Here is a 13,881-nt window from a genome sequence, read left to right on the forward strand (position 1 = left end):
AAGCACCCCCACAACATGATGCTGCCAACCCTGTTCTTCACAGTTGGGATGGTGTTCTTCGGCTTGCAAGCGTACCCCTTTCCCTCCAAACATAACGATGGCCATTATGGCCAAAAGGTTCTATTTTCGTTTCATCAGACCAGAGGACATTTTTTCCAAAAGTACGATCTTTGTCCCCATGTGCAGTTGCAAACAGTAGTCTGGCTTTTATGGCGGTTTTGAAGCAGTGGCTTCTTCCTTGCTGAGCGGCCTTTCAGGTTATTGCAATATAGGACTCGTTTTACTGTGGATATAGATACTTTTGTGCCTGTTTCCTCCAACATTTTCACAAGGTCCTTTGCTGTTGTTCTGGGATTTATTTGCACTTTTCGCACCAAAGTACGTTCATCTCTAGGAGACAGAACGCATCTCCTTCCTGAGCGGTATGATGGCTGCTTGGTCCCATGGTGTTAATACTTGCGTACTATTGTTTGTACAGATGAACTTGGTACCTTCAGGTGTTTGGAAATTGCTCCCAAGGATGAACCAGACTTGTGGAAGTCTACAATTGTTTTCTGAGGTCTTGGCTGATTTCTTTTGATTTTCCCATGATGTCAAGCAAAGAGGCACTGAGTTTGAAGGTAGGCCTTGAAATGCATCCACAGGTGTACACCTCCAATTGACTCAAATGATGTCAATTAGCCTATCAGAAGCTTCTAAAGCCATTACATAATTTTCTGGAATTTTCCAAGCTGTTTAAAGGCACAGTCAACTTAGCGTATGTATTAAACTTCTGACCCACTGGAATTGTGATACAGTGAATTATAAATGAAATTGTCTGTAAACAATTGTTGGAAAAATTACTTGTGTCATGCACAAAGCATAGGTACTTCCGGCGCTGACAGAGATGGCCGCCTCGCTTCGCGTTCCTAGGAAACTATGCAGTATTTTGTTTTTTTATGTGTTATTTCTTACATTGGTACCCCAGGTAATCTTAGGTTTCATTACATACAGTCGGGAGGAACTACTGAATAGAAGAGCAACGTCAACTCACCATCATTACAACAAGGAATATGACTCTCCCGAAGCGGATCCTGTGTTTTGCCTTCCACCCAGTACAATGGATCTGATCCCAGCCGGCGACCCTAAACAACGACGCCGTAAAAGGGGCAAACGAAGCGGTCTTCTGGTCAGGCTTCAGAGACGGGCACATCGCGCTCCACTCCCTAGCATACTACTCGCCAATGTCCAGTCTCTCGACAAAAAGGTTGATGAAATCCGAGCAAGGGTAACATTCCAGAGAGACATCAGAGACTGTAACGTTCTTTGCTTCACGGAAACATGGCTCACTCGAGAGACGCTAACGAAGTCGGTGGAGCCAGCTGGTTTCTTCACGCATCGCGCCGACAGAAACAAACATCTTTCTGGTAAGAAGAGGGGTGGGGGTGTATGCCTTATGATTAACGAGACGTGGTGTGATCATAACAACATACAGGAACTCAAGTCATTCTGTAAACCTGATTTAGAATTCCTCACAATCAAATGTCGACCGCATTATCTACCAAGGGAATTCTCTTCGATTTATAATCACAGCCGTATATATTCCCCCCCCAAGCAGACACAGATGGCCCTGAACGAACTTTATCTAACTCTATGTAAACTGGAAACCACACACCCTGAGGCTGCATTCATCGTAGCTGGGGATTTTAACAAGGCTAATCTGAAAACAAAACTCGCTAAATTCTATCAGCATATCGATTGTGCTACCAGGGCTGGTAAAACCTTGGATCATTGTTATACTAACTTCCGTGACGCATATAAGGCCCTCCCCCGCCCTCCTTTCGGAAAAGCTGACCACGACTCCATTTTGTTGCTTCCAGCCTACAAACAGAAACTAAAACAGCAAGCTCCCACGCTCAGGTCTGTTCAACGCTGGTCCGACCAATCTGATTCCACGCTTCAAGACTGCTTCGATCACGTGGATTGGGATATGTTCCGCATTGCGTCCATGTTAGGAATTTTGTTAATAAATAATTTAAACAAATTCTAGCTTTAGATAAAACTATAGCTAATTGAACTCTGCACGCCTGGTGAAAAGAGATTTGTGTTGTGGGTTATAAAATAAGCAGAAAGGGTCGTTAAACTATGGTTGAACTGACCCAACTTAGCCCTGAGATGTTTAGATAAGGCTGTGGGTAACTTTTTAGGTCTTCCATTATCTTGAGTTGTCTGCTAAAGTGGTAATAAATTATAGTGAGCCTTCAGGAAGATAGATTATATTGTGTGTCGTGTGTGCGCTGAGAAGTTGGAATGAACTTTTGAACCTATTTTATATAGGCCAGGACGAGGAGATTTATTCTGTAAACTATGACGTCATATCTTGTATATAAACTGTTGGTTATGATCAAATGGGAGCGTGCTCCGAGAATAAATTCTATTATCTAATTTTAATAAGACTGTATCCTGTCTATTTTATGTTAATAAGTATCTTACAAATTCTTATAAATAGACAGATTGAATTTAATTAATGAGTACATTAGAGGAATAATTTAATTCCACTAACAGTCCAACAACAACATTGACGAATACGCTGATTCGGTGAGCAAGTTCATTAGAAAGTGCATTGACGATGTCGTACCCACAGCAACGATTAAAACATTCCCAAACCAGAAACCGTGGATTGATGGCAGCATTCGCGTGAAACTGAACGCGCGAACCACTGCTTTTAACCAGGGCAAGGTGACCGGAAACATGACCGAATACAAACAGTGTAGCTATTCCCTCCGCAAGGCAATCAAACAAGCTAAGTGCCAGTATAGAGACAAAGTAGAGTCGCAATTCAACAGCTCAGACGCAAGAGGTATGTGGCAGGGTCTACAGTCAATCACGGATTACAAAAAGAAAACCAGCCCCGTCGCGGACCAGGATGTCTTGCTCCCAGACAGACTAAATAACTTTTTTGCTCGCTTTGAGGACAATACACTGCCACTGACACGGCCCGCTACCAAAACCTGCGGGCTCTCCTTCACTGCAGCCGAGGTGAGTAAAACATTTAAACGTGTTAACCCTCGCAAGGCTGCAGGCCCAGACGGCATTCCCAGCCGCGTCCTCAGAGCATGCGCAGACCAGCTGGCTGGTGTGTTTAAGGACATATTCAATCAATCCTTATCCCAGTCTGCTGTTCCCACATGCTTCAAGAGGGCCACCATTGTTCCTGTTCCCAAGAAAGCTAAGGTAACTGAGCTAAACGACTACCGCCCCGTAGCACTCACTTCCGTCATCATGAAGTGCTTTGAGAGACTAGTCAAGGACCATATCACCTCCACCCTACCTGACACCCTAGACCCACTCCAATTTGCTTACCGACCCAATAGGTCCACAGACGACGCAATCGCAACCACACTGCACACTGCCCTAACCCATCTGGACAAGAGGAATACCTATGTGAGAATGCTGTTCATCGACTACAGCTCAGCATTTAACACCATAGTACCCTCCAAACTCGTCATCAAGCTCGAGACCCTGGGTCTCGACCCCGCCCTGTGCGACTGGGTCCTGGACTTCCTGACGGGCCGCCCCCAGGTGGTGAGGGTAGGTAACAACATCTCCACCCCGCTGATCCTCAACACTGGGGCCCCACAAGGGTGCGTTCTGAGCCCTCTCCTGTACTCCCTGTTCACCCACGACTGCGTGGCCATGCACGCCTCCAACTCAATCATCAAGTTTGCGGACGACACTACAGTGGCAGGCTTGATTACCAACAACGACGAGACGGCCTACAGGGAGGAGGTGAGGGCCCTCGGAGTGTGTTGTTAGGAAAATAACCTCACACTCAACGTCAACAAAACAAAGGAGATGATTGTGGACTTCAGGAAACAGCAGAGGGAGCACCCCCCTATCCACATCGACGGGACAGTAGTGGAGAAGGTGGAAAGTTTTAAGTTCCTCGGTGTACACATCACGGACAAACTGAATTGGTCCACCCACACAGACAGCGTTGTGAAGAAGGCGCAGCAGCGCCTCTTCAACCTCAGGAGGCTGAAGAAATTCGAATTGTCACCAAAAGCACTCACAAACTTCTACAGATGCACAATCGAGAGCATCCTATCGGGCTGTATCACCGCCTGGTACGGCAACTGCTCCGCCCACAACCGTAAGGCTCTCCAGAGGATAGTGAGGTCTGCACAACGCATCACCGGGGGCAAACTACCTGCCCTCCAGGACACCTACACCACCCGATGTCACAGGAAGGCCATAAAGATCATCAAGGACAACAACAACCCGAGCCACTGCCTGTTCACCCCGCTATCATCCAGAAGGCGAGGTCAGTACAGGTGCATCAAAGCAGGGACCGAGAGACTGAAAAATAGCTTCTATCTCAAGGCCATCAGACTGTTAAACAGCCACCACTAACATTTAGTGGCCGCTGCCAACATACTGACTCAACTCCAGCCACTTTAATAATGGGAATTGATGGAAATTATGTAAAAATGTATCACTAGCCACTTTAAACAATGCCACTTAATATAATGTTTACATACCCTACATTACTCATATGTATATACTGTACTCTATATCATCTACTGCATCTTGCCATCTTTATGTAATACATGTATCACTAGCCACTTTAAACTATGCCACTTTATGTTTATATACCCTACATTACTCATCTCATATGTATGTGCTGTACTCTATACCATCTACTGCATCTTGCCTATGCCGTTCTGTACCATCACTCATTCATATATCTTTATGTACATATTCTTTATCCCATTACACTTGTGTGTATAAGGTAGTAGTTGTGGAATTGTTAGGTTAGATTACTTGTTGGTTATTACTGCATTGTCGGAACTAGAAGCACAAGCATTTCGCTACACTCGCATTAACATCTGCTAACCATGTGTATGTGACAATTAAAATTTGATTTGATTTGAAGCAGATGTCCTAACCGACTTGCCAAAACTATAGTTTGTTAACAAGACATTTGTGGAGTGGTTGAAAAACAAGTTTTAATGACTCCAACCTTAGTGTATGTAAACTTCCAACTTCAACTGTATCTATCCAGTCATGTCAGATCTTGGGATACGTAATGAGAGAGCATTCGATCAGGGCCTTAGACAGAGGTGAGATGCATGTCAGAGCCAAGCAGACAGCCATGTCTGAATTCTGGAGGCACCTTAGTGGAAATGCAGTGATGATTCCTCAAAGTCCCTGGGAGGATCCTATCGCATGTGAGAGTAAAGGTCAAGACAGGGGCTAGGGCTACAGAGCCAGGGGTTAGGTTCAGACTCAGGACCTCCCCCATGTGACTGCTGTGCTGTGCCCCCTGCACCGCTCCAGCCTCATTCTCAGGTGTCGCCACTACCCACTCACTACCCAGCAAACCCCTGACCTGGCCATGCCTTCAAGTACTCTCTCTGGAGACAGAAAACAGTGACCCCACTGCAGTAGTACTCACTCTGGAGACAGCAAACAGTGACCCCACTGCAGTAGTACTCACTCTGGAGACAGCAAACAGTGACCCCACTGCAGTAGTACTCACTCTGGAGACAGCAAACAGTGACCCCACTGCAGTAGTACTCACTCTGGAGACAGCAAACAGTGACCCCACTGCAGTAGTACTCACTCTGGAGACAGCAAACAGTGACCCCACTGCAGTAGTACTCACTCTGGAGACAGCAAACAGTGACCCCACTGCAGTAGTACTCACTCTGGAGACAGCAAACAGTGACCCCACTGCAGTAGTACTCACTCTGGAGACAGCAAACAGTGACCCCACTGCAGTAGTACTCACTCTGGAGACAGCAAACAGTGACCCCACTGCAGTAGTACTCACTCTGGAGACAGCAAACAGTGACCCCACTGCAGTAGTACTCACTCTGGAGACAGCAAACAGTGACCCCACTGCAGTAGTACTCACTCTGGAGACAGCAAACAGTGACCCCACTGCAGTAGTACTCACTCTGGAGACAGCAAACAGTGACCCCACTGCAGTAGTACTCACTCTGGAGACAGCAAACAGTGACCCCACTGCAGTAGTACTCACTCTGGAGACAGCAAACAGTGACCCCACTGCAGTAGTACTCACTCTGGAGACAGCACAGTGACCCCACTGCAGTAGTACTCACTCTGGAGACAGCAAACAGTGACCCCACTGCAGTAGTACTCACTCTGGAGACTCAGCAATGATATGGTGACCGTACTGAGAACTCTGTCCTGTCTCAGCTGCAATTACAAAAGAAACATGACACAGGAGCACTTTACCAAAAGGCTACTAGCTACACACAGCCTTCTGTCAGTGAACCTCTCACTTGACTGGGAAAGTTGGGACCTGGGTGAGGAGGATAATTATTTATTTCCATTGGGCCTTTCCTTTACATCATACACTTATTAATGAGGGTTGACAGAAAAAAACTGCTGCTCTCTGTTTGCAGGGCACGTTGGCGTCTACACAAGAGAGACAAACATGTCAAGATGTTTGTCGGCAATAAAACCCTTGCAATGAAGGCCAGAGAAAACAGATGTTCACTATAGGAGGTATAGTGGGAGAGCAGGTGTGAAAGAACATGATGACTGAATAAAATATTATAATATGTCAGTTATTTTTGCATAAGGCATAAGACTAGGGCCTTTTTCTGATTATGTAAATAATAAAAGTGATTACAAGAAGAGTTATGAGTGATTATCCAACGGGTGGGTCTAATCCTGAATGCTGATTGGTTAAAACTGAGCTTCTTGGGCATTATCACTTAATTATTCAATCACTGTAAATAAACAACCAACATTTCCACTATCAAATGTGCTATTTTCATATACGGCCTATATGGGTATCCTATACCTTGTGGCAAAGCACTTATCCAACTGTCCATCCCTCCTCCCCTATAACACACATCATTTGTCATCCCGGCTCTGAAAAGCCTTTCTACCCGGTGGATCCGTTACTTTACACGCCGGACGTTAGTCAGATGGGGCAAAGCACAACCGGGACCCATGGAAGCCAGGAAATGTTTTCATTGGCAATGCATGTCGAATGACTGCCACACAAAAACCTCCACAATATCCGTGACACTGTCTTAATAGGCGAGCTAATAACTGCAGTGAGTAATAAGCATGACGGCCAGACTATTATGAGAAAAATGCGATGATTGCATGAGGAAATATGAGACAAAAACATTCCTCTTGATATAAGAAATTACAATTGGATATAGAGGATCTACACGCATACTACAAAATGAACGGTTCCCCATCTCAATATGGCATTGTTGCCTCTGAAATGGCACGTGTTCAGTGTTGTAGACAGGAAATGCAATACAGTGCATTCGGAAAGTATTCAGACCACTTGACTTTTTCCACATTTTGTTACGTTACAGACTTATTCTAAAATGGATTAAATCGTTCCCCCCCCCCCCCTAATCAATCTACACACCATATCCCATAATAACTAAGCAAAAACAGATTGTTAGACATTCAGATCCTTTACTCGGTACTTTGTTGAAGCAGCTTTTGCAGCGATTACAGCCTCGAGTCTTCTCCCATTCTGCTCTGTAGATCCTCTCAAGCTCTATCATGTTGGATGGGAAGTGTGTGCAAAGCTGTCATCAAAGGGTGGATATTTGAAGAATCTCAAATATAAAATATATTTTGATTTGTTTAACGCTTTTTTGGTTACTACATGATTCCATATGTGTTATTTGATGTCTTCATTATTATTCTACAATGTAGAAAATAGTCAAAATAAAGAAAAACCCTTGAATGAGCAGGTGTTCTAAAACCTTTGACCGGTAGTGTATTTCCATAGGTTTTCCTCTCACTTCATGTAATGATATACTTAAATTTAAAACGAGATTTAAAATGAGATTAACATAGCTTTAGGTTGAAATGAGTTGAGTTGGAGCAATGTGTCAAGGTCTGTCAATGACCCTGACAGGGCTGATAAACAGGGTGGGGGGTCAGTGTGGGGGGTGGGCTTAGCTGTTTATGGGGTGTGGGGGGCAGCGGGTTCAGTCTTGTCTCTTTTCTCATGTAGTAAATTTTGTCTGGCCGTGAGGCTGTGGTGAACTTGGGGAGCAGTTGGAGGTTAGCTGAAAGGTAGACAGACCCACTGAGAGACTGACAGACTGACGGGGGGGGGGGGAGTGCATGATAAATCCCAGAAATAGCAGCGAACAGAGGAGGGAGGCATAAAGACACACACACACACCAGGGACAGGTGCAGAATGCCCCGGAGCCGCACAAGACACCGCCGCTACCTTGGTGTTTATTTGTTTCCCTCCCCTCACTCCAAGCACTCAAAGGGTAAACGTCTATTCTGGTATAGGGTTACAGCGGAGCTGCCTTGAACCCCGGTTCCAAGCGCATGCCATTCCTAACGGCCCATCGTGCTCCCTGGCACGCATCACCCGCCCCTGACCCCCGTGGGGAGGAAGGGGCACCTCAGTGCGCCCCCCCAGCTCTCACCACCCTCCCCTCCCTCCCTAGCCTCTCTTCCACTAAAACAGAATGTGACACCTGCCCCCTCTCCTCCGTCCCATTATTGCAGGCTTTATAAGGGGTTAGAGTTGATCAGGGGACGGCTCTGAACTCGCCGGGCCCAGATAGCCTAGCATATGGCTAAAGGAGCTGGCTCAGAGAGGGGAGATGACAGACCTCCTCTGAAAAGCACACAACCACCCGCTCCGTTTGGACCCAACGCTTTTCCACCACCAGCAGACGAGCTATCGTTATCGCAAGCCATCTGTTAGCAGACGTCTACCAGCAAGACCTAGTGTGTCCTATCAAATCAAAGTGTATTGGTTGCGTACACAGATTTTTTATTTATTTAACTAGGCAAGTCAGTTAAGAACAAATTCTTATTTACAATGACAGTCTACCAAGAGGCAAAAGGCCTCCTGTTGGGATGAGGGCTGGGATTAAAAATGTAGGACAAAACAGACATCACAACAAGATAGGTCTCTCTTTTTGTAGTGTTGTGGTGTCTAAGACAACAACACAGCATGGCAGCAACACATGACAGCATAGCATGGTAGCAACACAACATGACAACAACACGGTAGCGAAACAATATGGCAGCAGCACAACCTGGTAGCAGAACAAAATTTGTACAAACATTGTTAGGCACAGACAACAGCACAAAGGGCAAAAAGGTAGAAACAACAATACATCACGCAAAGCAGCCACAAGTGTCAGTAAGAGTGACCATGATTGAGTCTTTGAATGTAAAGATGGAGATAAAACTATCCAGTTTGGGGCCTCCTGAGTGGTGCAGCGGTCTAAGGCACTGCATCGCAGTGCTAGAAGCGTTTCTATGGGCTGTGTCAACCAGCCATGGCCGGGAGTCCCATAGGACAGAGCACAATTGGCCCATCGTCAACCGGGTTAGGATAGGATTTGGCCGGTGGGGCTTTACTTGGCTCATCGCACACTAGCGACTCTTTGTGGCAGGCCGGGTGCCTGAGGGCTGACTCCGGTCGTCAGTTGAATGGTGTTTCCTCTGACACATTGGTGAGGCTGGCTTCTGGGTTAAGGTGGCGGGTGTTAAGGAGCGCGGTTAGGTGGGTTATGTTTCGGAGGACACATTACTCCACCTTAGCCTCTCCCAAGACAGCGACTAGACAAGATCAAAAAGGGGTTAAAAATACAAAATAAATAAACTGTCCAGTTAGAGTGTTTGTTGCAGCTCCTTCCAGTCGCTAGCTGCAGCGAAAAGAGGAGCGACCCAGGGATGTGTGTGCTTTGGGGACCTTCAACAGAATGTGACTGGCAGAATGGGTGTTGTATGTGGAGGATGAGGGCTGCAGTAGGTATCTCAGATAGGGGGGAGTGAGACCTAAGAGGGTTTTATAAATTAGCATCAACCAGTGGGTCTTGTGCCAGGTATACAGAGATGGGCAGTTTACAGAGGAGTATAGAGTGCAGTGATGTGTCCTATAATTGGTGGCATTGGTGGCAAATCTGATGGCCAAATGGAAAGAACATCCAGCCGCATGAGAGCACCCTTACCTGCCAATCTATAATTTACATCTTCATAATCTAGCATGGGTAGGATGGTCATCTGAATCAAGGTTAGTTTGGTAGCTGGGGTGAAAGAGGAGCGATTATGATGGAGGAAACCAAGTCTAGATTTAACTTCAACCTGCAGCTTTGAAAATGTGCTGAGAGAAGGACAGTGTACCATCTAGCCATTCTCCCAAGTACTTGTATGAGGTAACTACCTTATTAAGATCTAAACCCTCAGATATATTAATCACACCAGTGGGGAGAGGGGCATTTTGCAGATGTTATCCCATATGTAAGAAATATCAGAACGAGCAATGTCAGAGTCCAAAATGTGGAAAAAGTCAAGGGGCCTTTTTACAAATTTATAAAAATGAAAAGGTACGCATTTACATAAGTAGTCAGACCCTTTACTCAGTACTTTGTTGAAGCACCTTTGGCAGTGATTACAGCATCAAGTTTTCTTGGGTATGACACGACAAGTATTTGGGGAGTTCCTCCCTTCTCTGCAGATCCTCTCAAGCTCTGTCAGGTTGGATGGGGAGCGTCGCAGCACAGCTATTTTCAGGTCTCTCCAGAAGTGTTCGATCTGGTTCAAGTCCGGGCTCTGGCTGGGTCACTCAAGGACATTCAGACACTAGACCCAAATCCACTACTGTGTTGTAATGGCTGTGTGCTTAGGGTCGTTATCCTGTTGTTATCCTGTTATCCTGTTTCCCCAGTCTGAGGTCCTGAGTGCTCTGGAGCAGGTTTTCATCAAGGATCTCTGTACTTTGCTCTGTTCATCTTTGCCTCGATCCTGACTAGTCTCCCAATTCCTGACACTGAAAAATATCCCCAAAGCATGATGCTACCACCCCCATGCTTCACCGTAGGGATGGTACCAGGTTTCCTCCAGACGTGATGCTTGGCATTCAGGACAAAGAGTTCAATCTTGGTTTCATCAGACCAGAGAATCTTGTTTCTCATGGTCTGAGAGTCGTGAGGTGCCTTTTGGCAAACTCCAACAGGGCTGTCATGTGCCTTTTACTGAAGAGTGGCTTCCGTCTGGCCACTCTACCATAAAGGCCTGATTGGTGGAGTGCTGCAGAGATGGTTGTCCTTCTGGAAGGTTCTCCCATCTCCACAGAGGAGCTCTGTCAGAGTGACCATTGGGTTCTTGGTATTATGGGGTATTGTGTGTAGATTGCTAAGGAATTTGTTTTGATTTAATCCATTTTAGAATAATGCTGTAACGAAACAAAATGTAGAAAAAGTCAAGGGGTCTGAATACTTTCCAAAGGTACTGTGTATATATATACAATACCAGTCAAAAGTTTGGACACACCTACTCATTCAAGGGTTTTTCTTATTTTTTTTATTTTTTCCTACATTATAATAGAATAATAGTGAAGACATCAAAACTATGAAATAACACATGGAATCATGTAGTAACCAAAAAAGTGTTAAATAAATCAAAATATATTTTAGATTCTTCAAAGTAGCCACCCCCCCAAAGTAGCCACCTTGATGACAGCTTTGCACACTCTAGGCATTCTCTCAACCAGCTTCACCTGGAATGCTTTTCCAACAGCTCATTGTTGGCTGCCTTTCCTTCACTCTGTGGTCCAACCCCGACCTTCGGGGTCTATCAGCCGGGTTAGATCAGGGTAGTTTTCGACTCCAATGCACAGCAGTATGGTCTCTCCAACAACATGCTGCTCACAGGCCCAGACCTAAACAATAGTCTTCTGGGAGTTCTCATCCACTTCAGGAAAAAACATGTAATAATAACAGCAGATATCCAACAGATGCTTTATTGTTTCGTTGTGAGAGAAGATCACAGAAATTACCTGAGAATCTTATGGTACAGAGACAATGACATCACAAAAACATAATTGAGTATAGGATGAAGGTCCACAACTTCGGCAACAGCCCATCTCCTGCCGTCACCGTCTACGGGCTCAGGCGAGCCGCTCAAGAAGGTGAGCAAGATCACGGCGCAGACACTTGACAGTTCGTGGAGAGACATTTCTATGTGGATGATGGGCTCAAGTCTCTGCCTACAGACACAGAGGCCATCGACCTGTTACGGAGAACACAAGCAGCACTCGCGGAGTCAAACCTGCGACTGCAAAATATTGCATCAAACAGTGCGACTGATGGAGGCACTAAACTGAAAAATAACAAAACATAGATCACCGGATTTACATCTGTTTAAAAAAAAAAATATGTTTTAACATTCCAGCCATGAGGCCAAAAGAGGGCGATTTGGGTTATTTGACTGCAGGAAATGGTCTCCAGTTACAATAAATGCGGACGCAGGATTTGCGGTTTCCAATTTGCACGAAGTCCAGTAGGGTTCCTTGAGAGCCGTAGCGTTGTTGGCTTGGGGGGGAATATAGAGAACACTGCATTGGTGATGACCGAAGACAATTCGCTCGGGAGGTAATGAGGTCAGCATTTGATGGTGAGATATTCCAGATCGGGAGAACAAAAGGACTTAATGTACGTTACCACAATCACACCATGAGTTGTTAATCATGAAACATATTCCTCCAACTTTCTTTTCCCGGGTCCCTTTATGGCTTTCTGAAGGGTCTATAAGCACTCTATAGTACTAACAGCATTCTATGGTAGACAAAACAATCCTTCTACATTGCGTATGTGTCACGCCCTGATCTGTTTCACCTGTCTTTGTGCTCGTCTCCACCCCCCTCCAGGTGTCGCCCATCTTCCCCATTATCCCCTGTGTATTTATATCTGTGTTCTCTGTTTGTCTGTGGCCAGTTTGTTTTGTTTCGTGAAGCCTACCAGCATTCTGCCCTCTGTTCCTGTCTCTTGATTGTTCCTGTTTTTCCATGTTTTGACCTTTTCTGCCCACCCTGACCCTGAGCCTGCCTGCTGTCCTGTACCTTTGCCCCACTACTCTGGATTTACCGACCTCTGCCTGACCTGACCCTGAGCCTGCCTGCCTACCTGTACGTTTGCCCCACTACTCTGGATTTACCGACCTCTGCCTGACCTGACCCTGAGCCTGCCTGCCATCCTGTAGCTTTGCCCCACTACTCTGGATTATTGACCCCTGCCTGCCTTGACCTGTCGTTTGCCTGCCCCTGTTGCTGTAATAAACACTGTTACTTCGACACAGTCTGCATTTGGGTCCTACCTGAAATGTGATAGTATGTCCGAAACGCATTGCTTATCTAAATATTTTCCCTTATCATGGCATATAACTTTTTTATTCCAAAATGTTAATTGGACTGCAACACTTAAAAGCCAATGACGTAACATAGGTATGAAGGCCAACAAGAAATTAAGTAATGTATGTCTGACATAAATGTATGATTGATAATGAGATATGGCAAAACGGGGTAAACAACATGCCCTCACCATAGTTATGTAATCGAATAGTGCCGTAGGTAACCTAGCGGTTAAGAGTGTTGGGCCAGTAATCGAAAGGTCGCTGGTTCGAATCAAGGCACTTAACCCTAATTGCTCCTGTAAGTCGCTCTGGATAAAATCATCTTTACAAAAATGTCAATGAATACTAGTATAGTACAGAAATGGCTGAGGGAGAGAGGGAAGGTGAGCAGATTATGTCAAGTATCAATCAGAACGTGAGTAGCAGCATGGAGAGGTGTGTGACATCCATGGTGCCATCACACGCTACTCAGCCATGTGGACGGAGGGGAGGGACAGCTGGGCAGAAACCCAGCATGGTGTGTGAACCAGAGTGCTGTGAGTGGTGGTGGTAGTGAGAGGGTGTGTGGAACTATGTGTGTACTCTGGGATACTGCCATTTATCACTCAACTCAGAACTGTGTGTGTGTGTGTGTGTGTGTGTGTGGGGAACTGTGTGTGAAGTAAATGTGTGTATACGTATGTAGGACTTATTTGTGAGGGAAAGTGGTCAGTGCAGATAACTGG

The 13,881-nt window shown here is 45.7% G+C and overlaps 1 protein-coding gene across 1 annotated transcript in view; it reads right to left on the minus strand.

The window, feature by feature from the left end:
- The window catches only part of LOC120052022 (transcriptional enhancer factor TEF-3-like), a gene marked incomplete at its 5' end in the record, with an annotated part of 44,575 nt that overhangs the window by 21,403 nt on the left and 9,291 nt on the right, over positions 1-13,881 (minus strand). The gene's annotated exons all lie outside the window — the stretch shown is intronic.

Source organism: Salvelinus namaycush, chromosome 8, assembly GCF_016432855.1.
Source record: "Salvelinus namaycush isolate Seneca chromosome 8, SaNama_1.0, whole genome shotgun sequence".
Lineage (NCBI taxonomy): Eukaryota > Metazoa > Chordata > Actinopteri > Salmoniformes > Salmonidae > Salvelinus > Salvelinus namaycush.